Source organism: Pleurodeles waltl, chromosome 11 (assembly GCF_031143425.1).
Source record: "Pleurodeles waltl isolate 20211129_DDA chromosome 11, aPleWal1.hap1.20221129, whole genome shotgun sequence".
Classification (NCBI taxonomy): Eukaryota; Metazoa; Chordata; class Amphibia; order Caudata; family Salamandridae; genus Pleurodeles; species Pleurodeles waltl.
This window is the reverse complement of record NC_090450.1, coordinates 1023470472-1023485381: the sequence shown is the minus strand read 5'-3', so window position 1 is coordinate 1023485381 and position 14910 is coordinate 1023470472. Positions and strand designations below refer to the sequence as shown.

At 49.5% G+C, this 14910-nt stretch overlaps 1 protein-coding gene across 1 annotated transcript in view; it reads left to right on the top strand.

Moving 5' to 3' along the window:
• The window catches only part of TMEM132B (transmembrane protein 132B), an 816836-nt gene that overhangs the window by 669893 nt on the left and 132033 nt on the right, over positions 1–14910 (top strand). The gene's annotated exons all lie outside the window — the stretch shown is intronic.

The following is a 14910-nucleotide window of genomic DNA, read 5'->3' as shown; positions in this document are numbered from 1 at the left end:
AAAAATAGTGCATTTTAGTCTACGCGGCGCCCTAACATATGGTGATCTTGAGCAATTCGCACTGTTTATGGCCCGTTGACTGTCGAGACATCGGCAACTGTTTCATCGCAAGACAAGCTCCCTTCCGTCGGAAAAGCCAGCCAGCCTGTGACAGTATTCCATGCTTTTTTGTTGTTTTACTTTGTTGTGTAAAGCAGATGCGTTAGGCTTAGGACTTTTATCACAACCAGTATTCTTGCCTCAGTTCCTCTGTGCACTTTGGATGCTACATGTGTCTGATTTCGTGAAATTACGTCTGTTTGGGCTTTCGGAAAACTTTTATACATAAAAATAAACATTGCACAAAAATGTACCGTTAATATGGGGAGAGGATGTTTTTACTAATGGCCTTCGCTGTCGACGTTTGAACTGAGGAACTATGTTTGAGTCTTGGCATTGGCTCGATTTCCTGTAATTTTAGGAAATTAATTGAATTTCATTGTGACAAATGAATATTTAATGTATCCTTCCATAATGTAACTGGTGGTGCATTATGTGTAAGAGATGTGATCATTTTCTAGTAGTAGGCTGATTTCATGTAGTACAAGTGGCCCCATAGTATGTGGCAGCACTGCTTCATTTGTAGATAAAGTAAATATCCATCTCGAGCATCCTTTCTGTTATTCTATGCAGCGCTCACCCCTATATATTCACCATGCCACATCAGTCCCCCACATAAATCCACTCCGTAGCACACAATTCCACAAGTATCAATTAAAATACAAGCCACAAATTTCCACTTCACAACACATACATCTCCTATGCTGAAAACCAAAACACATATATAAAAGCCATTCTCATTTGCAATGCCAGTATCTCACAAATGCGAGACCTCTGCTGCATTGCACATTTTCATTGCCATGTTCCTTGGCATCGTAACCTGATAGGATGAAGTCTTCAGTGTCACGGTACCTTATAGCAGTGTTCCCCAACCCCCGGGCCGCGGACCGGTGCCGGTCCGCGGATCAATCGGCACCGGGCTGCCCGAGGTCTTCAAATCTTGAAGGCATGTTTAAATACAATTAAATTAAAATTATTAAATCAAAACAAGCGGGCCACGGAAAAATTATCAAACATTTACCGGTCCGCGGCAATAAAAAGGTTGGGATTCACTGCCTTATAGGATCAAGCCTTCAGTGGCATGATAACCCTGTAGAATCAAGCCTTCAGTGGCATGGTAACCCTGTAGAATCAAGCCTTCAGTGGCATGGTAACCTGATAGGATCAAGAGTTGAGTGCCATGGTAACCTTATAGGATCAAGCCTTCAGTGACACTTTAACCTAATAGGATCAAGCCTTCAGTGGCATGATAACCCTGTAGAATCAAGCCTTCAGTGGCATGATAACCCTGTAGAATCAAGCCTTCAGTGGCATGGTAACCTGATAGGATCAAGAGTTGAGTGCCATGGTAACCTTATAGGATCAAGCCTTCAGTGGCACTTTAACCTAATAGGATCAAGCCTTCAGTGGCATGATAACCCTGTAGAATCAAGCCTTCAGTGGCATGATAACCCTGTAGAATCAAGCCTTCAGTGGCATGGTAACCTGATAGGATCAAGAGTTCAGTGCCATGGTAACCTTATAGGATCAAGCCTTCAGTGGCACTTTAACCTAATAGGATCAAGCCTTCAGTGGCATGATAACCCTGTAGAATCAAGCCTTCAGTGGCATGGTAACCTGATAGGATCAAGAGTTCAGTGCCATGGTAACCTTATAGGATCAAGCCTTCAGTGACACTTTAACCTAATAGGATCAAGCCTACAGTGGCATGATAACCCTGTAGAATCAAGCCTTCAGTGGCATGGTAACCTGATAGGACCAAGTCTTCAGTGTCACGGTACCTTATAGGGCTCCATCTTTATTGGTGTGATACCTTTGTACGCTGACATTTTTATCAGAGTGGTAAACCTTCAGACCATTTCCTTCTAAGATGTCTAAGATGTGAGGACATTATGGGAGTGTCTGCAACACGCCTTGCACCCCATCTCAATACTCTGTAATTTGCAGTAATTTGAGACTTTTTTCTGTTTGCATTTTGCCAGGGAATACCTGATCTAATGCACATGGGTAAAGAGGTGGGAAATATGGCGAAAGTGTGGACATCAGATGTGGTAACTCTGCTCTGACAGATTATTCCTCATTCCGTCCTTGAGAGCTCAGAATGAGGTGGTGACTCCACCAGAAGTAAAACTGGAAGACGCTGATTTATGAATAAACTGATTTGTGGCATAATTACAAGACTGGCAGCAAGAGAGATGTGTTTAATCAAAAGAGTGCCCCACAAATGAAGGGGCATTGTCATGTTCTGTACATTATTATTAATGGAGGCGCTCTAGACATACTCCAGATGGTCCTGACTCTGGCTGCCCGTCTGGTCCTGGATGCTCCTAAACATTTGTCCATCAGAGAAGGCATTCACTTTTGGCACTGGTTGTCTGAGGCTGAGGTCGGCCTCTCTCAAAAAGGTCGAGGTCCCAAGATTTCAGAAAGCCAGGTTAGGGGGGCGTTCCTTTCGCGTGGCTGCTGCCAGGCTGTGGAGCTCCCTGCCTACCCACATTGCAAGTTTGCCCTTTCATGCTGCTGTTTGTAAACACTTGAAAACCTGGCTGTTTTCCTGTTGTAATGAATAGTTCCTTTGCTTTTCTTGTAGGGGATTCTCTGGTTAGCTAGCGCTTATATACCTTTGGGTATAACGTGCTCCATAAATAAAATTATAGTTACAAGTACAAGGAGGAAGGTACTTAGTTGAAGGTGGAAGGTACTTACGTAATAGGAGGAAGGTCCTTGAAGGAGGAAGACACCTAAGTAAGATGAGGAATGCACTTAATTAAAATGAGGAAGGTACTTAAAGGAGGAAGGTACTTATCCTAAAGAAGGAAGGCACTTAATTAACATGAGGAAGATACTTAAAGGAGGAAGGTACTTAAAAGAGGAAGGTACTTATCCAAAAGAAGGAAGGCACTTAAGTAACATGAGGAAGGTACTTAAAGGAGTAAGGTACTTAAAGGAGGAAGACACTTAAGCAACATGAGGAAGGCACCTAATTAAAATGAGGAAAGTACTTAAAGGAGGAAGGTACTTATGTTAAAGAAGGAAGGCACTTAAGTAACATGAGGAAGGTACTTAAAGGAGGAAGACACTCAAGCAACATGAGGAAAACTCCTAATTAAAATGAGGAAGGCACTTAAAGGGGGGGCACTAAAATGAGAAAGGCACTTATGTTAAAGAAGGAAGACACTTAAGTAAAGGGGTAAGGCACACAAGTAAAAGGAGGAAGGCACTTAAAGGAGGAAGGTACTTATCTTAAAGAAGGAAGGCACTTAAGTAACATGAGGAAGGTACTTAAAGGAGGAAGACACTTAACACGAGGAAGGTACTTATTTTAAAGAAGGAAGGCACTTAAGTAACATGAGGAAGGTACTTAAAGGAGGAAGACACTTAACATGAGGAAGGCACTTAATACAAATGAGGAAGGTACTTAAAGGAGGAAGGTACTTATGTTAAAGAAGGAAGACACTTAAGTAAAGGAGTAAGGCACACAAGTAAAAGGAGGAAGGTACTTAAGTAAATGGACAGTATTTACGTAAAAGGATGGAGACAAGTAAAATGAGGAAGGCACTTAATTCAAATGAAAAAGGTACTTAAGTGGTCGTATAGGAACGTGCAGCAGGATGGAGAGTTTCTCCTCTGCTCGGTAATCACTGGAACCTGCTTTGCTAGATGGATCGGTAAAAGGTTACGCAAAGGAGCATCCCTTGAACAATCTGAGGGGTTCACCAGGCAGCCACATTCATTATAAAAATCTAATTAGCTCCCTTTTTCATGACTCCTGTGAGCATAGAGGGAGCATCCAGGGTGAAGGACCTGTGTCCACCTCAAAGAGGTCCAATTCGTCCAGCCTTCCGCTTTCAAAGACGCCCGGGCGCTTCTGCTCCAGCCTGCCCATTGATCTGGGGTCAGAGGGCACCTGTCTCTTTAAGTGCCACTCAAACTTCCATTAGTCCATCTTAATATTACAGATGGAGATTAATAAATGGAGTTTGGTTTCTGAGTGATAAGCTGGAGTTAATAAAGTGATTTTAGCACAGAGATGGAGATGAAAAGGCTCTAATTAGAGCACAAGTCCACACTTGAAGTGTTCTGTATCTGATGCATTCTTGATGAGCTGCCATAGAAAGGACCAGAAATACGGCCCGCGAGCCGAAGATGCGCTGACAACATAATGAAAAATGCATCCTTCCACCGAGAGCAAGAAAGAGCTGTAGGTGAAGTACAGAGAGACAACATGCGAGTCAAAGATACAATGTCAACTCAACTAGGAATGTATCCCTTTACCACGAGCAATAAGGAGCTGCTAGTGAAGTCCAGAGAGACAACACATGAGCTGAGGATGCTCCATCAACTCAACTAGGAATGTATCCTTCTACCATGAGCAATGAAGAGCTGGTACAGAAGCTGTAAGAGAAAACATGTGAGTCGAAAATGCAACGTCAACTCAACTAGAAATGTATCGTTTTACCACGAGCAATAAGGAGCTGCTAGTGAAGTCCAGAGGGACAACACGTGAGCTGAAGATGCACCATCAACTCAACTAGGAATGTATCCTTTTACCACGAGCAATAAGGAGCTGCTAGTGAAGTCCAGAGAGACAACACGTGAGGTGAGGATGCACCATCAACTCAACCAGGAATGTATCCTTCTACCACGAGCAATAAGGAGCTGTAGGTGAAGTCCAGAGAGACAACATGCGAGTCGAAGATGCAACGTGAACTCAACCAGGAATGTACCCTTCTACCACGAGCAATAAGGAGCTGTAGGTGAAGTCCAGAGAGACAACATGCGAGTCGAAGATGCAACGTCAACTCAACTAGAAATGTATCATTTTACCACGAGCAATAAGGAGCTGCTAGTGAAGTCCAGAGGGACAACACGTGAGCTGAAGATGCACCATCAACTCAACTAGGAATGTATCCTTTTACCACGAGCAATAAGGAGCTGCTAGTGAAGTCCAGAGGGACAACACGTGAGCTGAGGATTCACCATCAACTCAACTAGGAATGTATCCGTCTACCATGAGCAATGAAGAGCTGGGACAGAAGTTATAAGAGAAAACACGCAAGCTGAAGATGCAAGTCAACCCCACTAGACATGTATCCTTCCACCATGGGCAATAAACAGGGCAGGACTGGCCGTAGTGGGCATCGCACATTTGCCGGGAGGCTGGAAGGGTGGGGGCCCATTTTGCAGCTGTGGGGGCTGGTTTTGTTAGGGCGCAGGTTTCGCAGCAAGTGCTACGCAGTAGCACCCCCACCCCTGACTCAAGGGATGGTCTAACAAAATTGCTAAGGCTGCTTTGGGTTTCCAGTCCGGCCCTGGCAGTATAGACCTGCTACAAGGACTGTAAAAGAAACCACATGAGCTGAAGATGCATCTTTAAACCAACTAGAAATGTATCCTCGTACCACGAGCAATAAGGATCTGGTACAGAAGCCCTAAGAGTCAAACACCACAAAGAAAACTGTGTTGTGTACTTGGATGGAAAAGGGACTTCATGTGTGTTGACCTAGAAGACCCTGGGCGAGGACGCTGATCTTGTTCAAAGGACACTGAGGCAGGGACTCCCAGCACACAGAGGGTCACAGGTGGCCAAAATGGTCTTTAAAGTCTGTTTTAGAGTGGGGAAATAGAAATTAAAAACACTGGTGCTAGAAGGAATGTGCTCACCAGGCAGAGTGACCTCCGTCTTACCTGTACTTATAGAGGGTGATGTCTCGGGCATCAAAGCTCCATCTCTGGTGAGATGTTTGAGAGGATGAGCAGGTATTTGTAAACATCTCTTGCTATCAGGGTCACTTCTCCAGAGCCCTCCATCACCTTCAAGTGGCCGGTAAAGAGGGTTGTGCTCTCGTCTGAATCTTATCTCTCCTTGGCTCTTGCTTCAACCAGTCCGCTGCCTGTATCTTGCCGGATTTCTTTCCATGAGGTACTCCTCAGGTGAAAACATGTGACCAGAGATACCAGCAAACCACATTTCACTACAAACAACAGTTTTTTGTCACATTTTCATGGTATTTTCTGACGTTTTGTGAGATAAACTTATAGAAATATACAGAGCCCTGGACAGGCTGAGCTCCAGCAGAACAGTGGCCAACAGGGTGTGTCCAGACAGGAGGAAGCGGGCAGCTTGTCCTCCTCACAATCTGGATGCGCCTTCAGCACCAGGTTCCACACAGGTCTGGAATCCGAGAAGAGGGGAGATGTACTAGACGCCCACTGCCAATCGGTGTCCAGCGCAGCCTCAGAGAGGAGACCCTCTGGATACCATGTGCTGGTGTCTCTGTCCAGGGCCTCAGCTGAGCCCCACGGTGGCTTCTCTGATGTGAACCGAGGTAGATCCCATGAGGAGAGACGCTGAAGCACAGAGTCGGCCAGGAACAGGGAGGGATGCGATACCTCTGTGTAGGCATCACTCACCGTCCATCATACATGCATCATTCATACCTCAAGGTATCAGTTATGCGTAGCAATAGCAACAGGTGCACTAGGAATACTGGTTTGTTTAATTCCAAATTCACTGGATGGGGTCAATGGACAGCACCCCTATGTTCCTGTGGGTACCCCCATAACCCAATCTGTGTCCAGCGAAGGTGAGTGGGGGGAAAGGAAACTAAAGGCGGGGAACCAATCGCTGTTGCATCCTATAGGGATCACCAAGAGTGTAAACAAGAACTGTCAATCTGTAGTTTTGGGGTTCTTAGTACAAACTAAACGGGCAGCTCTGGGAGCAGTAGAAGTAATGGTAGGATGAGAGGATGGTAGTGAGCGGGAGACTTCCATCAATTCACTGTGCTTCAACAGAACTCTTGCAACCGCCCAGTGTTTCATACACAAAGGCACAAAATACTCCCTTATTAGTATCCAGCCGCGCCCTGCTCTCAGAGCGTTCTGTTAACTGGGTACTGTCAGGTCCAGGCTACTTCTAGTAAGTCTTCAGCTGCAAAAGGTACATTAGGGATAAACTCTTCCTGAGCAGAAGACTCATCCTTCCTTCTTTCCACAAGCCTCTCCTCTCCACAGTGGACATTGAGTGATATTACTCTTGTCGCTGGAGTTGGATGGGACCTTTGACAATACTTGATCTGCTTTTACGATTCTTCAGCGGCAGAAGGTACGTTTAGGGATAAACACTTCCAGGGCAGTAGATCACTCATCCTTCGGTCCTCAAGTCCCTCACTCCTCCACAGTGGACAATGAGTGATATTTCTCTTCTTGTCGCTGGGGTTGGATGGGGTGTTGGAGAATACTTGAACTGCTGGTACGATTCTTCAGCGACAGAAGGCATATTTAGGGATACACTCTTCCTGGACAGTAGATCACTCATCCTTCGGTCCTCAAGTCCCTCACTCCTCCATAGTGGACAACGAGTGATAGATCTCATGTTGTCGCTGGGGTTGGATGGGACGTTGGAGAATACTTGAACTGCTGGTACGATTCTTCAGCAACAGAAGGCATATTTAGGGATAAACTCTTCCTGGACAGTAGATCACTCATCCTTCGTTCCTCAAGTCCCTCACTCCTCCACAGTGGACAACGAGTGATAGATCTCATGTTGTCGCTGGGGTTGGATGGGACGTTGGAGAATACTTGAACTGCTGGTACGATTCTTCAGCGACAGAAGGCATATTTAGGGATAAACTCTTCCTGGACAGTAGCTCACCCATCCTTCGGTCCTCAAGTCCCTCACTCCTCCACAGTGGACAACGAGTGATAGATCTCATGTTGTCGCTGGGGTTGGATGGGGCGTTGGAGAATACTTGAACTGCTGGTACGATTCTTCAGTGACAAAAGGTATATTTAGGGATAAACTCTTCCTGGACAGTAGATCACCCATCCTTCGTTCTTCAAGTCCCTCACTCCTCCACAGTGTACATTGAGTGATATTTCTCTTCTTCTCGCTGTGGTTGAGTAGGACATTTGACAATACTTGATTTGCTGGTACGATTCTTCAGCGACAGAAGGTATATTTAGGGATAAACACTTCCAGGGCAGTAGATCACCATCCATTGTTCCTCAAGTCCCTCACTCCTCCACAGTGGACAATGAGTGATATTTCTCTTCTTGTCGCTGGGGTTGGATGGGGTGTTGGAGAATACTTGAACTGCTGGTACGATTCTTCAGCGACAGAAGGTATATTTAGGGATAAACTCTTCCTGGACAGTAGATCACTCATCCTTCGGTCCTCAAGTCCCTCACTCCTCCACAGTGGACAACGAGTGATAGATCTCATGTTGTCGCTGGGGTTGGATGGGGCGTTGGAGAATACTTGAACTGCTGGTACGATTCTTCAGTGACAAAAGGTATATTTAGGGATACACTCTTCCTGGACAGTAGATCACCCATCCTTCGGTCCTCAAGTCCCTCACTCCTCCACAGTGGACAACGAGTGATAGATCTCATGTTGTCACTGGGGTTGGATGGGGTGTTGGAGAATACTTGAACTGCTGGTACGATTCTTCAGTGACAAAAGGTATATTTAGGGATAAACTCTTCCTGGACAGTAGATCACCCATCCTTCGTTCTTCAAGTCCCTCACTCCTCCACAGTGTACATTGAGTGATATTTCTCTTCTTCTCGCTGTGGTTGAGTAGGACATTTGACAATACTTGATTTGCTGGTACGATTCTTCAGCGACAGAAGGTATATTTAGGGATAAACTCTTCCTGGACAGTAGATCACTCATCCTTCGGTCCTCAAGTCCCTCACTCCTCCACAGTGGACAACGAGTGATAGATCTCATGTTGTCGCTGGGGTTGGATGGGACGTTGGAGAATACTTGAACTGCTGGTACGATTCTTCAGCGACAGAAGGCATATTTAGGGATAAACTCTTCCTGGACAGTAGATCACTCATCCTTCGTTCCTCAAGTCCCTCACTCCTCCACAGTGGACAACGAGCGATATTTCTCTTCTTCTCGCTGTGGTTGAGTAGGACATTTGACAATACTTGATTTGCTGGTACGATTCTTCAGCGACAGAAGGTATATTTAGGGACAAACTCTTCCAGGACAGTCGATCACCCATGCTTCCTTTCACAAACCCCTTCTCTCACCAAGGCTTGACTTCAGTGATAGCTCAGAAGTTGGAGCCTAATTGCATCCTATTTGCAGTCCGCGCGTGCCTTGATTTCCGCATCACCGCTGCATGTAATGCACCTAGATCCCCTCTGATGGATGCGAAGCACAATAGCTGCTTTCTGAAGACCATGATAAATATTAATAGGATTGACAAAGCTCTGAGAAAGCATCATGTCAGAGCGCTTCCGCAGAAACCATTAGATGCAATCACCCTCTTGCAACAAATCGCTCTTTTTCGCTCATTAGTTGTGAGATCATTCATTGCGCGGTTTCTGAAGGAATCTACTTTCCATCTCAAGCGCTTCTCCGATATTCCTCAGCACTCCCAGCAGAATGGAACAACTCTTCGCTCAGATGTACCTTCATCCATAATTTGATGAATTTCTGGCTTTTCTATTCATCAGTCTTTCGTTCTGTGGGTGTTTTTTTACATTCCATTATTATTTTGTATTCCTTACCTCTGCCTGATAGTTTGAGGTACCAACCAGACATAATGCTTACACAAATCACCTACATACATTTTCTCTTTTGAGTGCCCAGGTGTGGACTGTTTCAGGGGTGACACGGAATGTGCACTGAGACACAACTGTTGAAGCGCTAACCTGGGCACCCATAAAATAAACACGTTTACAGAAACGTATATAAAAATCATGTGTATCATTGAGGAGAGTACACACCGAGGGCACACAATTGAACATTTCTACAAGAACCGAGACCAGGGACTCATTTGCAGGTGACTTGACGGATGAACTAGTCCAGTGTTTGCATGTGAGGTTCTGCATGAGGGATGCCCTGGTCACCTCACAATAAGGGGGGCTGTAAAGGGGGGCAGGCAGTGCTGCACTGTCCTGCAGATGGGGCCAAACCAGAGATCGTATGAAAGAGCCAAGCTGGGGGTGACACTTGTCTCCAACAATGTAAACTTGAGCCAAGGGTGCAACAAACTGGCAATGGAGTGAAAATTGTGGGTGACGTGACTTGGGGGGCAGCGGGAAGGCACCGGCGGACTCACCACTAGTTGTATAAGGATGCACTTTGTCACTCTGATGCCCATAACAGGCCGGTAAAGCCACTGTCAGTCACACCACACTACTGACTCTGCTCCAACCCTAACTGCCTCTCACTCCGACCTGCCCCTCTACATTCACATGGATTTTTTTCTCCCTGCTCTCTCTCCTTTCCCATGTCTCACTGCTCAATGCCCCCTCCCTCACTGACACTGTCCTCACCAGGTGCCACCTGTAACCCCCTCTCTTCCTCTGTCCATCCTTCCCTGCCCCCTCCCTCACTGACACTGTCCTCACCAGGTGCCACCTGTACCCCTCTCTCTTCCTCTGTCCATCCTTCTCTGCCCTCTGCCCCTTCTCCCTGCCCCCTCCCTCACTGACACTGTCCTCACCAGGTGCCATCTGTACCCCTCTCTCTTCCTGACCTCTGTACATCCTTCTCTGCCCTCTGTTGCTCCTTCTCTGCTGCCTCCCTCACTGACACTGTCCTCATCAGGTGCCATCTGTACCCCCTCTCTTCCTCTGCCCCTTCTCCCTTCCCCCTCCCTCACTGACACTGTCCTCACCAGGTGTCATCTGTACCCCTCTCTCTTCCTGACCTCTGTCCATTCTTCTCTGCCCTCTGTCCCTCCTTCTCTGCTGCCTCCCTCTCTGACACTGTCCTCACTAGGTGCCATCTGTACCCCTCTCTCTTCCTGACTTCTGTCCATCCTTCTCTGCCCTCTGTCCCTTCTTCTCTGCCGCCTCCCTTACTGACACTGTCCTCACCAGGTGCCATCTGTACCCCTATCTCTTCCTCTGTCCATCCTCCTCTGTCCTCTGCCCCTTCTCCCTGCCCCCTCCCTCACTGACACTGTCCTCACCAGGTGCCATCTGTACCCCTCTCTCTTCCTGACCTCTGTCCACCCTTCTCTGCCCTCTGTCCCTCTGTCCCTCCTTCTCTGGTGCCTCCCTCACTGACACTGTCCTCACCGGGTGCCATCTGTACTCCCTCTCTTCCTCTGCCCCTTCTCCCTGCCCCCTCCCTCACTGACACTCTCCTCACCAGGTGTCATCTGTACCCCTCTCTCTTCCTGACCTCTGTCCATTCTTCTCTGCCCTCTGTCCCTCCTTCTCTGCTGCCTCCCTCACTGACACTGTCCTCACCAGGTGCCACCTGTACTCCCCTCTCTTCCTCTGTCCATCCTTCCCTGCCCCCTCCCTCAGTGACACTGTCGTCACTAGGTGCCATCTGTACCCCTCTCTCTTCCTGACCTCTGTCCATCCTTCTCTGCCCTCTGTCCCTTCTTCTCTGCCGCCTCCCTCACTGACACTGTCCTCACCAGGTGCCATCTGTACCCCTATCTCTTCCTCTGTCCATCCTTCTCTGTCCTCTGCCCCTTCTCCCTGCCCCCTCCCTCACTGACACTGTCCTCACCAGGTGCCATCTGTACCCCTCTCTCTTCCTGACCTCTGTCCACACTTCTCTGTCCTCTGTCCCTTCTTCTCTGCCACCTCCCTAACTGACACTGTCCTCTCCAGGTGCCATCTGTACCCCTCTCTCTTCCTGATCTCTGTCCATACTTCTCTGTCCTCTGTCCGTTCTTCTCTGCCACCCTCCCTCACTGACACTGTCCTCACCAGGTGTCATCTGTACCCCTCTCTCTTCCTGACCTCTGTCCATTCTTCTCTGCCCTCTGTCCCTCCTTCTCTGCTGCCTCCCTCACTGACACTGTCCTCACTAGGTGCCATCTGTACCCCTCTCTCTTCCTGACTTCTGTCCATCCTTCTCTGCCCTCTGTCCCTTCTTCTCTGCCGCCTCCCTTACTGACACTGTCCTCACCAGGTGCCATCTGTACCCCTATCTCTTCCTCTGTCCATCCTCCTCTGTCCTCTGCCCCTTCTCCCTGCCCCCTCCCTCACTGACACTGTCCTCACCAGGTGCCATCTGTACCCCTCTCTCTTCCTGACCTCTGTCCACCCTTCTCTGCCCTCTGTCCCTCTGTCCCTCCTTCTCTGGTGCCTCCCTCACTGACACTGTCCTCACCAGGTGCCATCTGTACTCCCTCTCTTCCTCTGCCCCTTCTCCCTGCCCCCTCCCTCACTGACACTGTCCTCACCAGGTGTCATCTGTACCCCTCTCTCTTCCTGACCTCTGTCCATTCTTCTCTGCCCTCTGTCCCTCCTTCTCTGCTGCCTCCCTCACTGACACTGTCCTCACCAGGTGCCACCTGTACTCCCCTCTCTTCCTCTGTCCATCCTTCCCTGCCCCCTCCCTCAGTGACACTGTCGTCACTAGGTGCCATCTGTACCCCTCTCTCTTCCTGACCTCTGTCCATCCTTCTCTGCCCTCTGTCCCTTCTTCTCTGCCGCCTCCCTCACTGACACTGTCCTCACCAGGTGCCATCTGTACCCCTATCTCTTCCTCTGTCCATCCTTCTCTGCCCTCTGTCCCTTCTTCTCTGCCACCTCCCTAACTGACACTGTCCTCTCCAGGTGCCATCTGTACCCCTCTATCTTCCTGATCTCTGTCCATACTCCTCTGTCCGTTCTTCTCTGCCACCCTCCCTCACTGACACTGTCCTCACCAGGTGCCATCTGTACCCCCTCTCTTCTATGCCCCTTCTCCCTGCCCCCCCTCACTGACCCTGTCCTCACCAGGTGCCATCTGTACCCCTCTCTCTTCCTCTGTCCATCCTTCTCTGCCCACTCTGTGCCCCTTCTCCCTGCCCCCTCCTTCACTGACACTGTCCTCACCAGGTGCCATCTGTACCCCTTTCTCTTCCTCTGCACATCCTTCTCTGCCCTCTCTGTGCCCCTTCTCCCTGCCCCCTCCCTCACTGACACTGTCCTCACCAGTTGCCATCTGTAAACCTCTCTCTTCCTGATCTCTGTCCATCCTTATCTTCCCCCCTCCCTCACAGACACTGTCTTCACCATGTGACATCTGAACCCCTCTCTCTTCCTGATCTCTGTCCACTCTTCTCTGTCCTCTGTCGCTTCATCCTGCCCCCTCCCTCACTGACACTGTCCTCACCAGGTGCCATCTGAACCCCTCTCTCTTCCTGATCTCTGTCCATCCTTCTCTGTCCCCCTCCTTCACAGACACTGTCCTCACCAGGTATCACCTCTACCTCCCTCTCTTCCTGATCTCCGTCCATACTTTTCTGCCCTCTGTCACTTCTCCTCTGCCCCCCGCACAGACACTGTCCTCACCAGGTGCCATCCGTACCCCCCTCTCGTCCTCTATCTATCCTTCTTTGCCCTCTGTCCCTTCTTTTCTGCCCCCCTCCCTCACAGACACTGTCCCCACCAGGTGCCATCTGTACCCCGCTCTCTTCCTCTGTCCATCCTTCCCTGCCCCCTCCCTCTCAGACACTGTCCTCACCAGGTGCCATCTGTGCCACCCTCTCTTCCTGACCTCTGCCCATGCTTCTCTGCCCTCTGTAGCTTCTCCTCTGCCCCCCCCCTCTGGCACTGTCCTCACCAGGTGCCATCTGTACCCCCTCTCTTCCTGACCTCTGTCCATCCTTCTCTGTCCTCTGTCCCTTCTTCCCCGCCCCCCTCCGTAATTGACACTGTCCTCACCAGGTGCCATCTGTACCCCTCTCTCTTCGTGATCTCTGTCCACACTTCTCTGTCCTCTGTCGCTTCATCCTGCCCCCTCCCTCACTGACACTGTCCTCACCAGGTGCCATCTGAACCCCTCTGTCTTCCTGATCTCTGTCCATCCTTCCCTGCCCCCCTCCCTCACAGACACTGTCCTCACCAGGTACCACCTGTACCCCCTCTCTTCCTGATCTCTGTCCATCCTTCTCTGTCCTCTCTCACTTCTCCTCTGCCCCCTCCCAGACACTGTCCTCACCAGTTGCCATCTGTACGCCCCTCTCTTCCTCTATCTATCCTTCTCTGCCCTCTGTCCCTTCTTTTCTGCCCCCCTCCCTCACAGACACTGTCCTCACCAGGTGCCATCTGAACCCCTCTCTCTTCCTCTGTCTATCCTTCCCTGCCCCCTCCCTCACAGACACTGTCCTCACCAGGTGCCATCTGTGCCACCCTCTCTTCCTGACCTCTGTCCATCCTTCTCTGCCCTCTGTCGCTTCTCCTCTGCCCCCTCCCTCTCTGACACTGTCCTCACCAGGTGCCATCTGTACCCCCTCTCTTCCTGACCTCTGTCCATCCTTCTCTGTCCTCTGTCCCTTCTTCTCTGCCCCCACCCTAATTGACACTGTCCTCACCAGGTGCCATCTCTACCTCCCTCTCTTCCTGATCTCCGTCCATACTTTTCTGCCCTCTGTCACTTCTCCTCTGCCCCCCCGCACAGACACTGTCCTCACCAGGTGCCATCCGTACCCCCCTCTCGTCCTCTATCTATCCTTCTTTGCCCTCTGTCCCTTCTTTTCTGCCCCCCTCCCTCACAGACACTGTCCCCACCAGGTGCCATCTGTACCCCGCTCTCTTCCTCTGTCCATCCTTCCCTGCCCCCTCCCTCACAGACACTGTCCTCACCAGGTGCCATCTGTGCCACCCTCTCTTCCTGACCTCTGCCCATCCTTCTCTGCCCTCTGTAGCTTCTCCTCTGCCCCCCCCCCCTCTGGCACTGTCCTCACCAGGTGCCATCTGTACCCCCTCTCTTCCTGACCTCTGTCCATCCTTCTCTGTCCTCTGTCCCTTCTTCCCCGCCCCCCTCCGTAATTGACACTGTCCTCACCAGGTGCCATCTGTACCCCTCTCTCTTCGTGATCTCTGTCC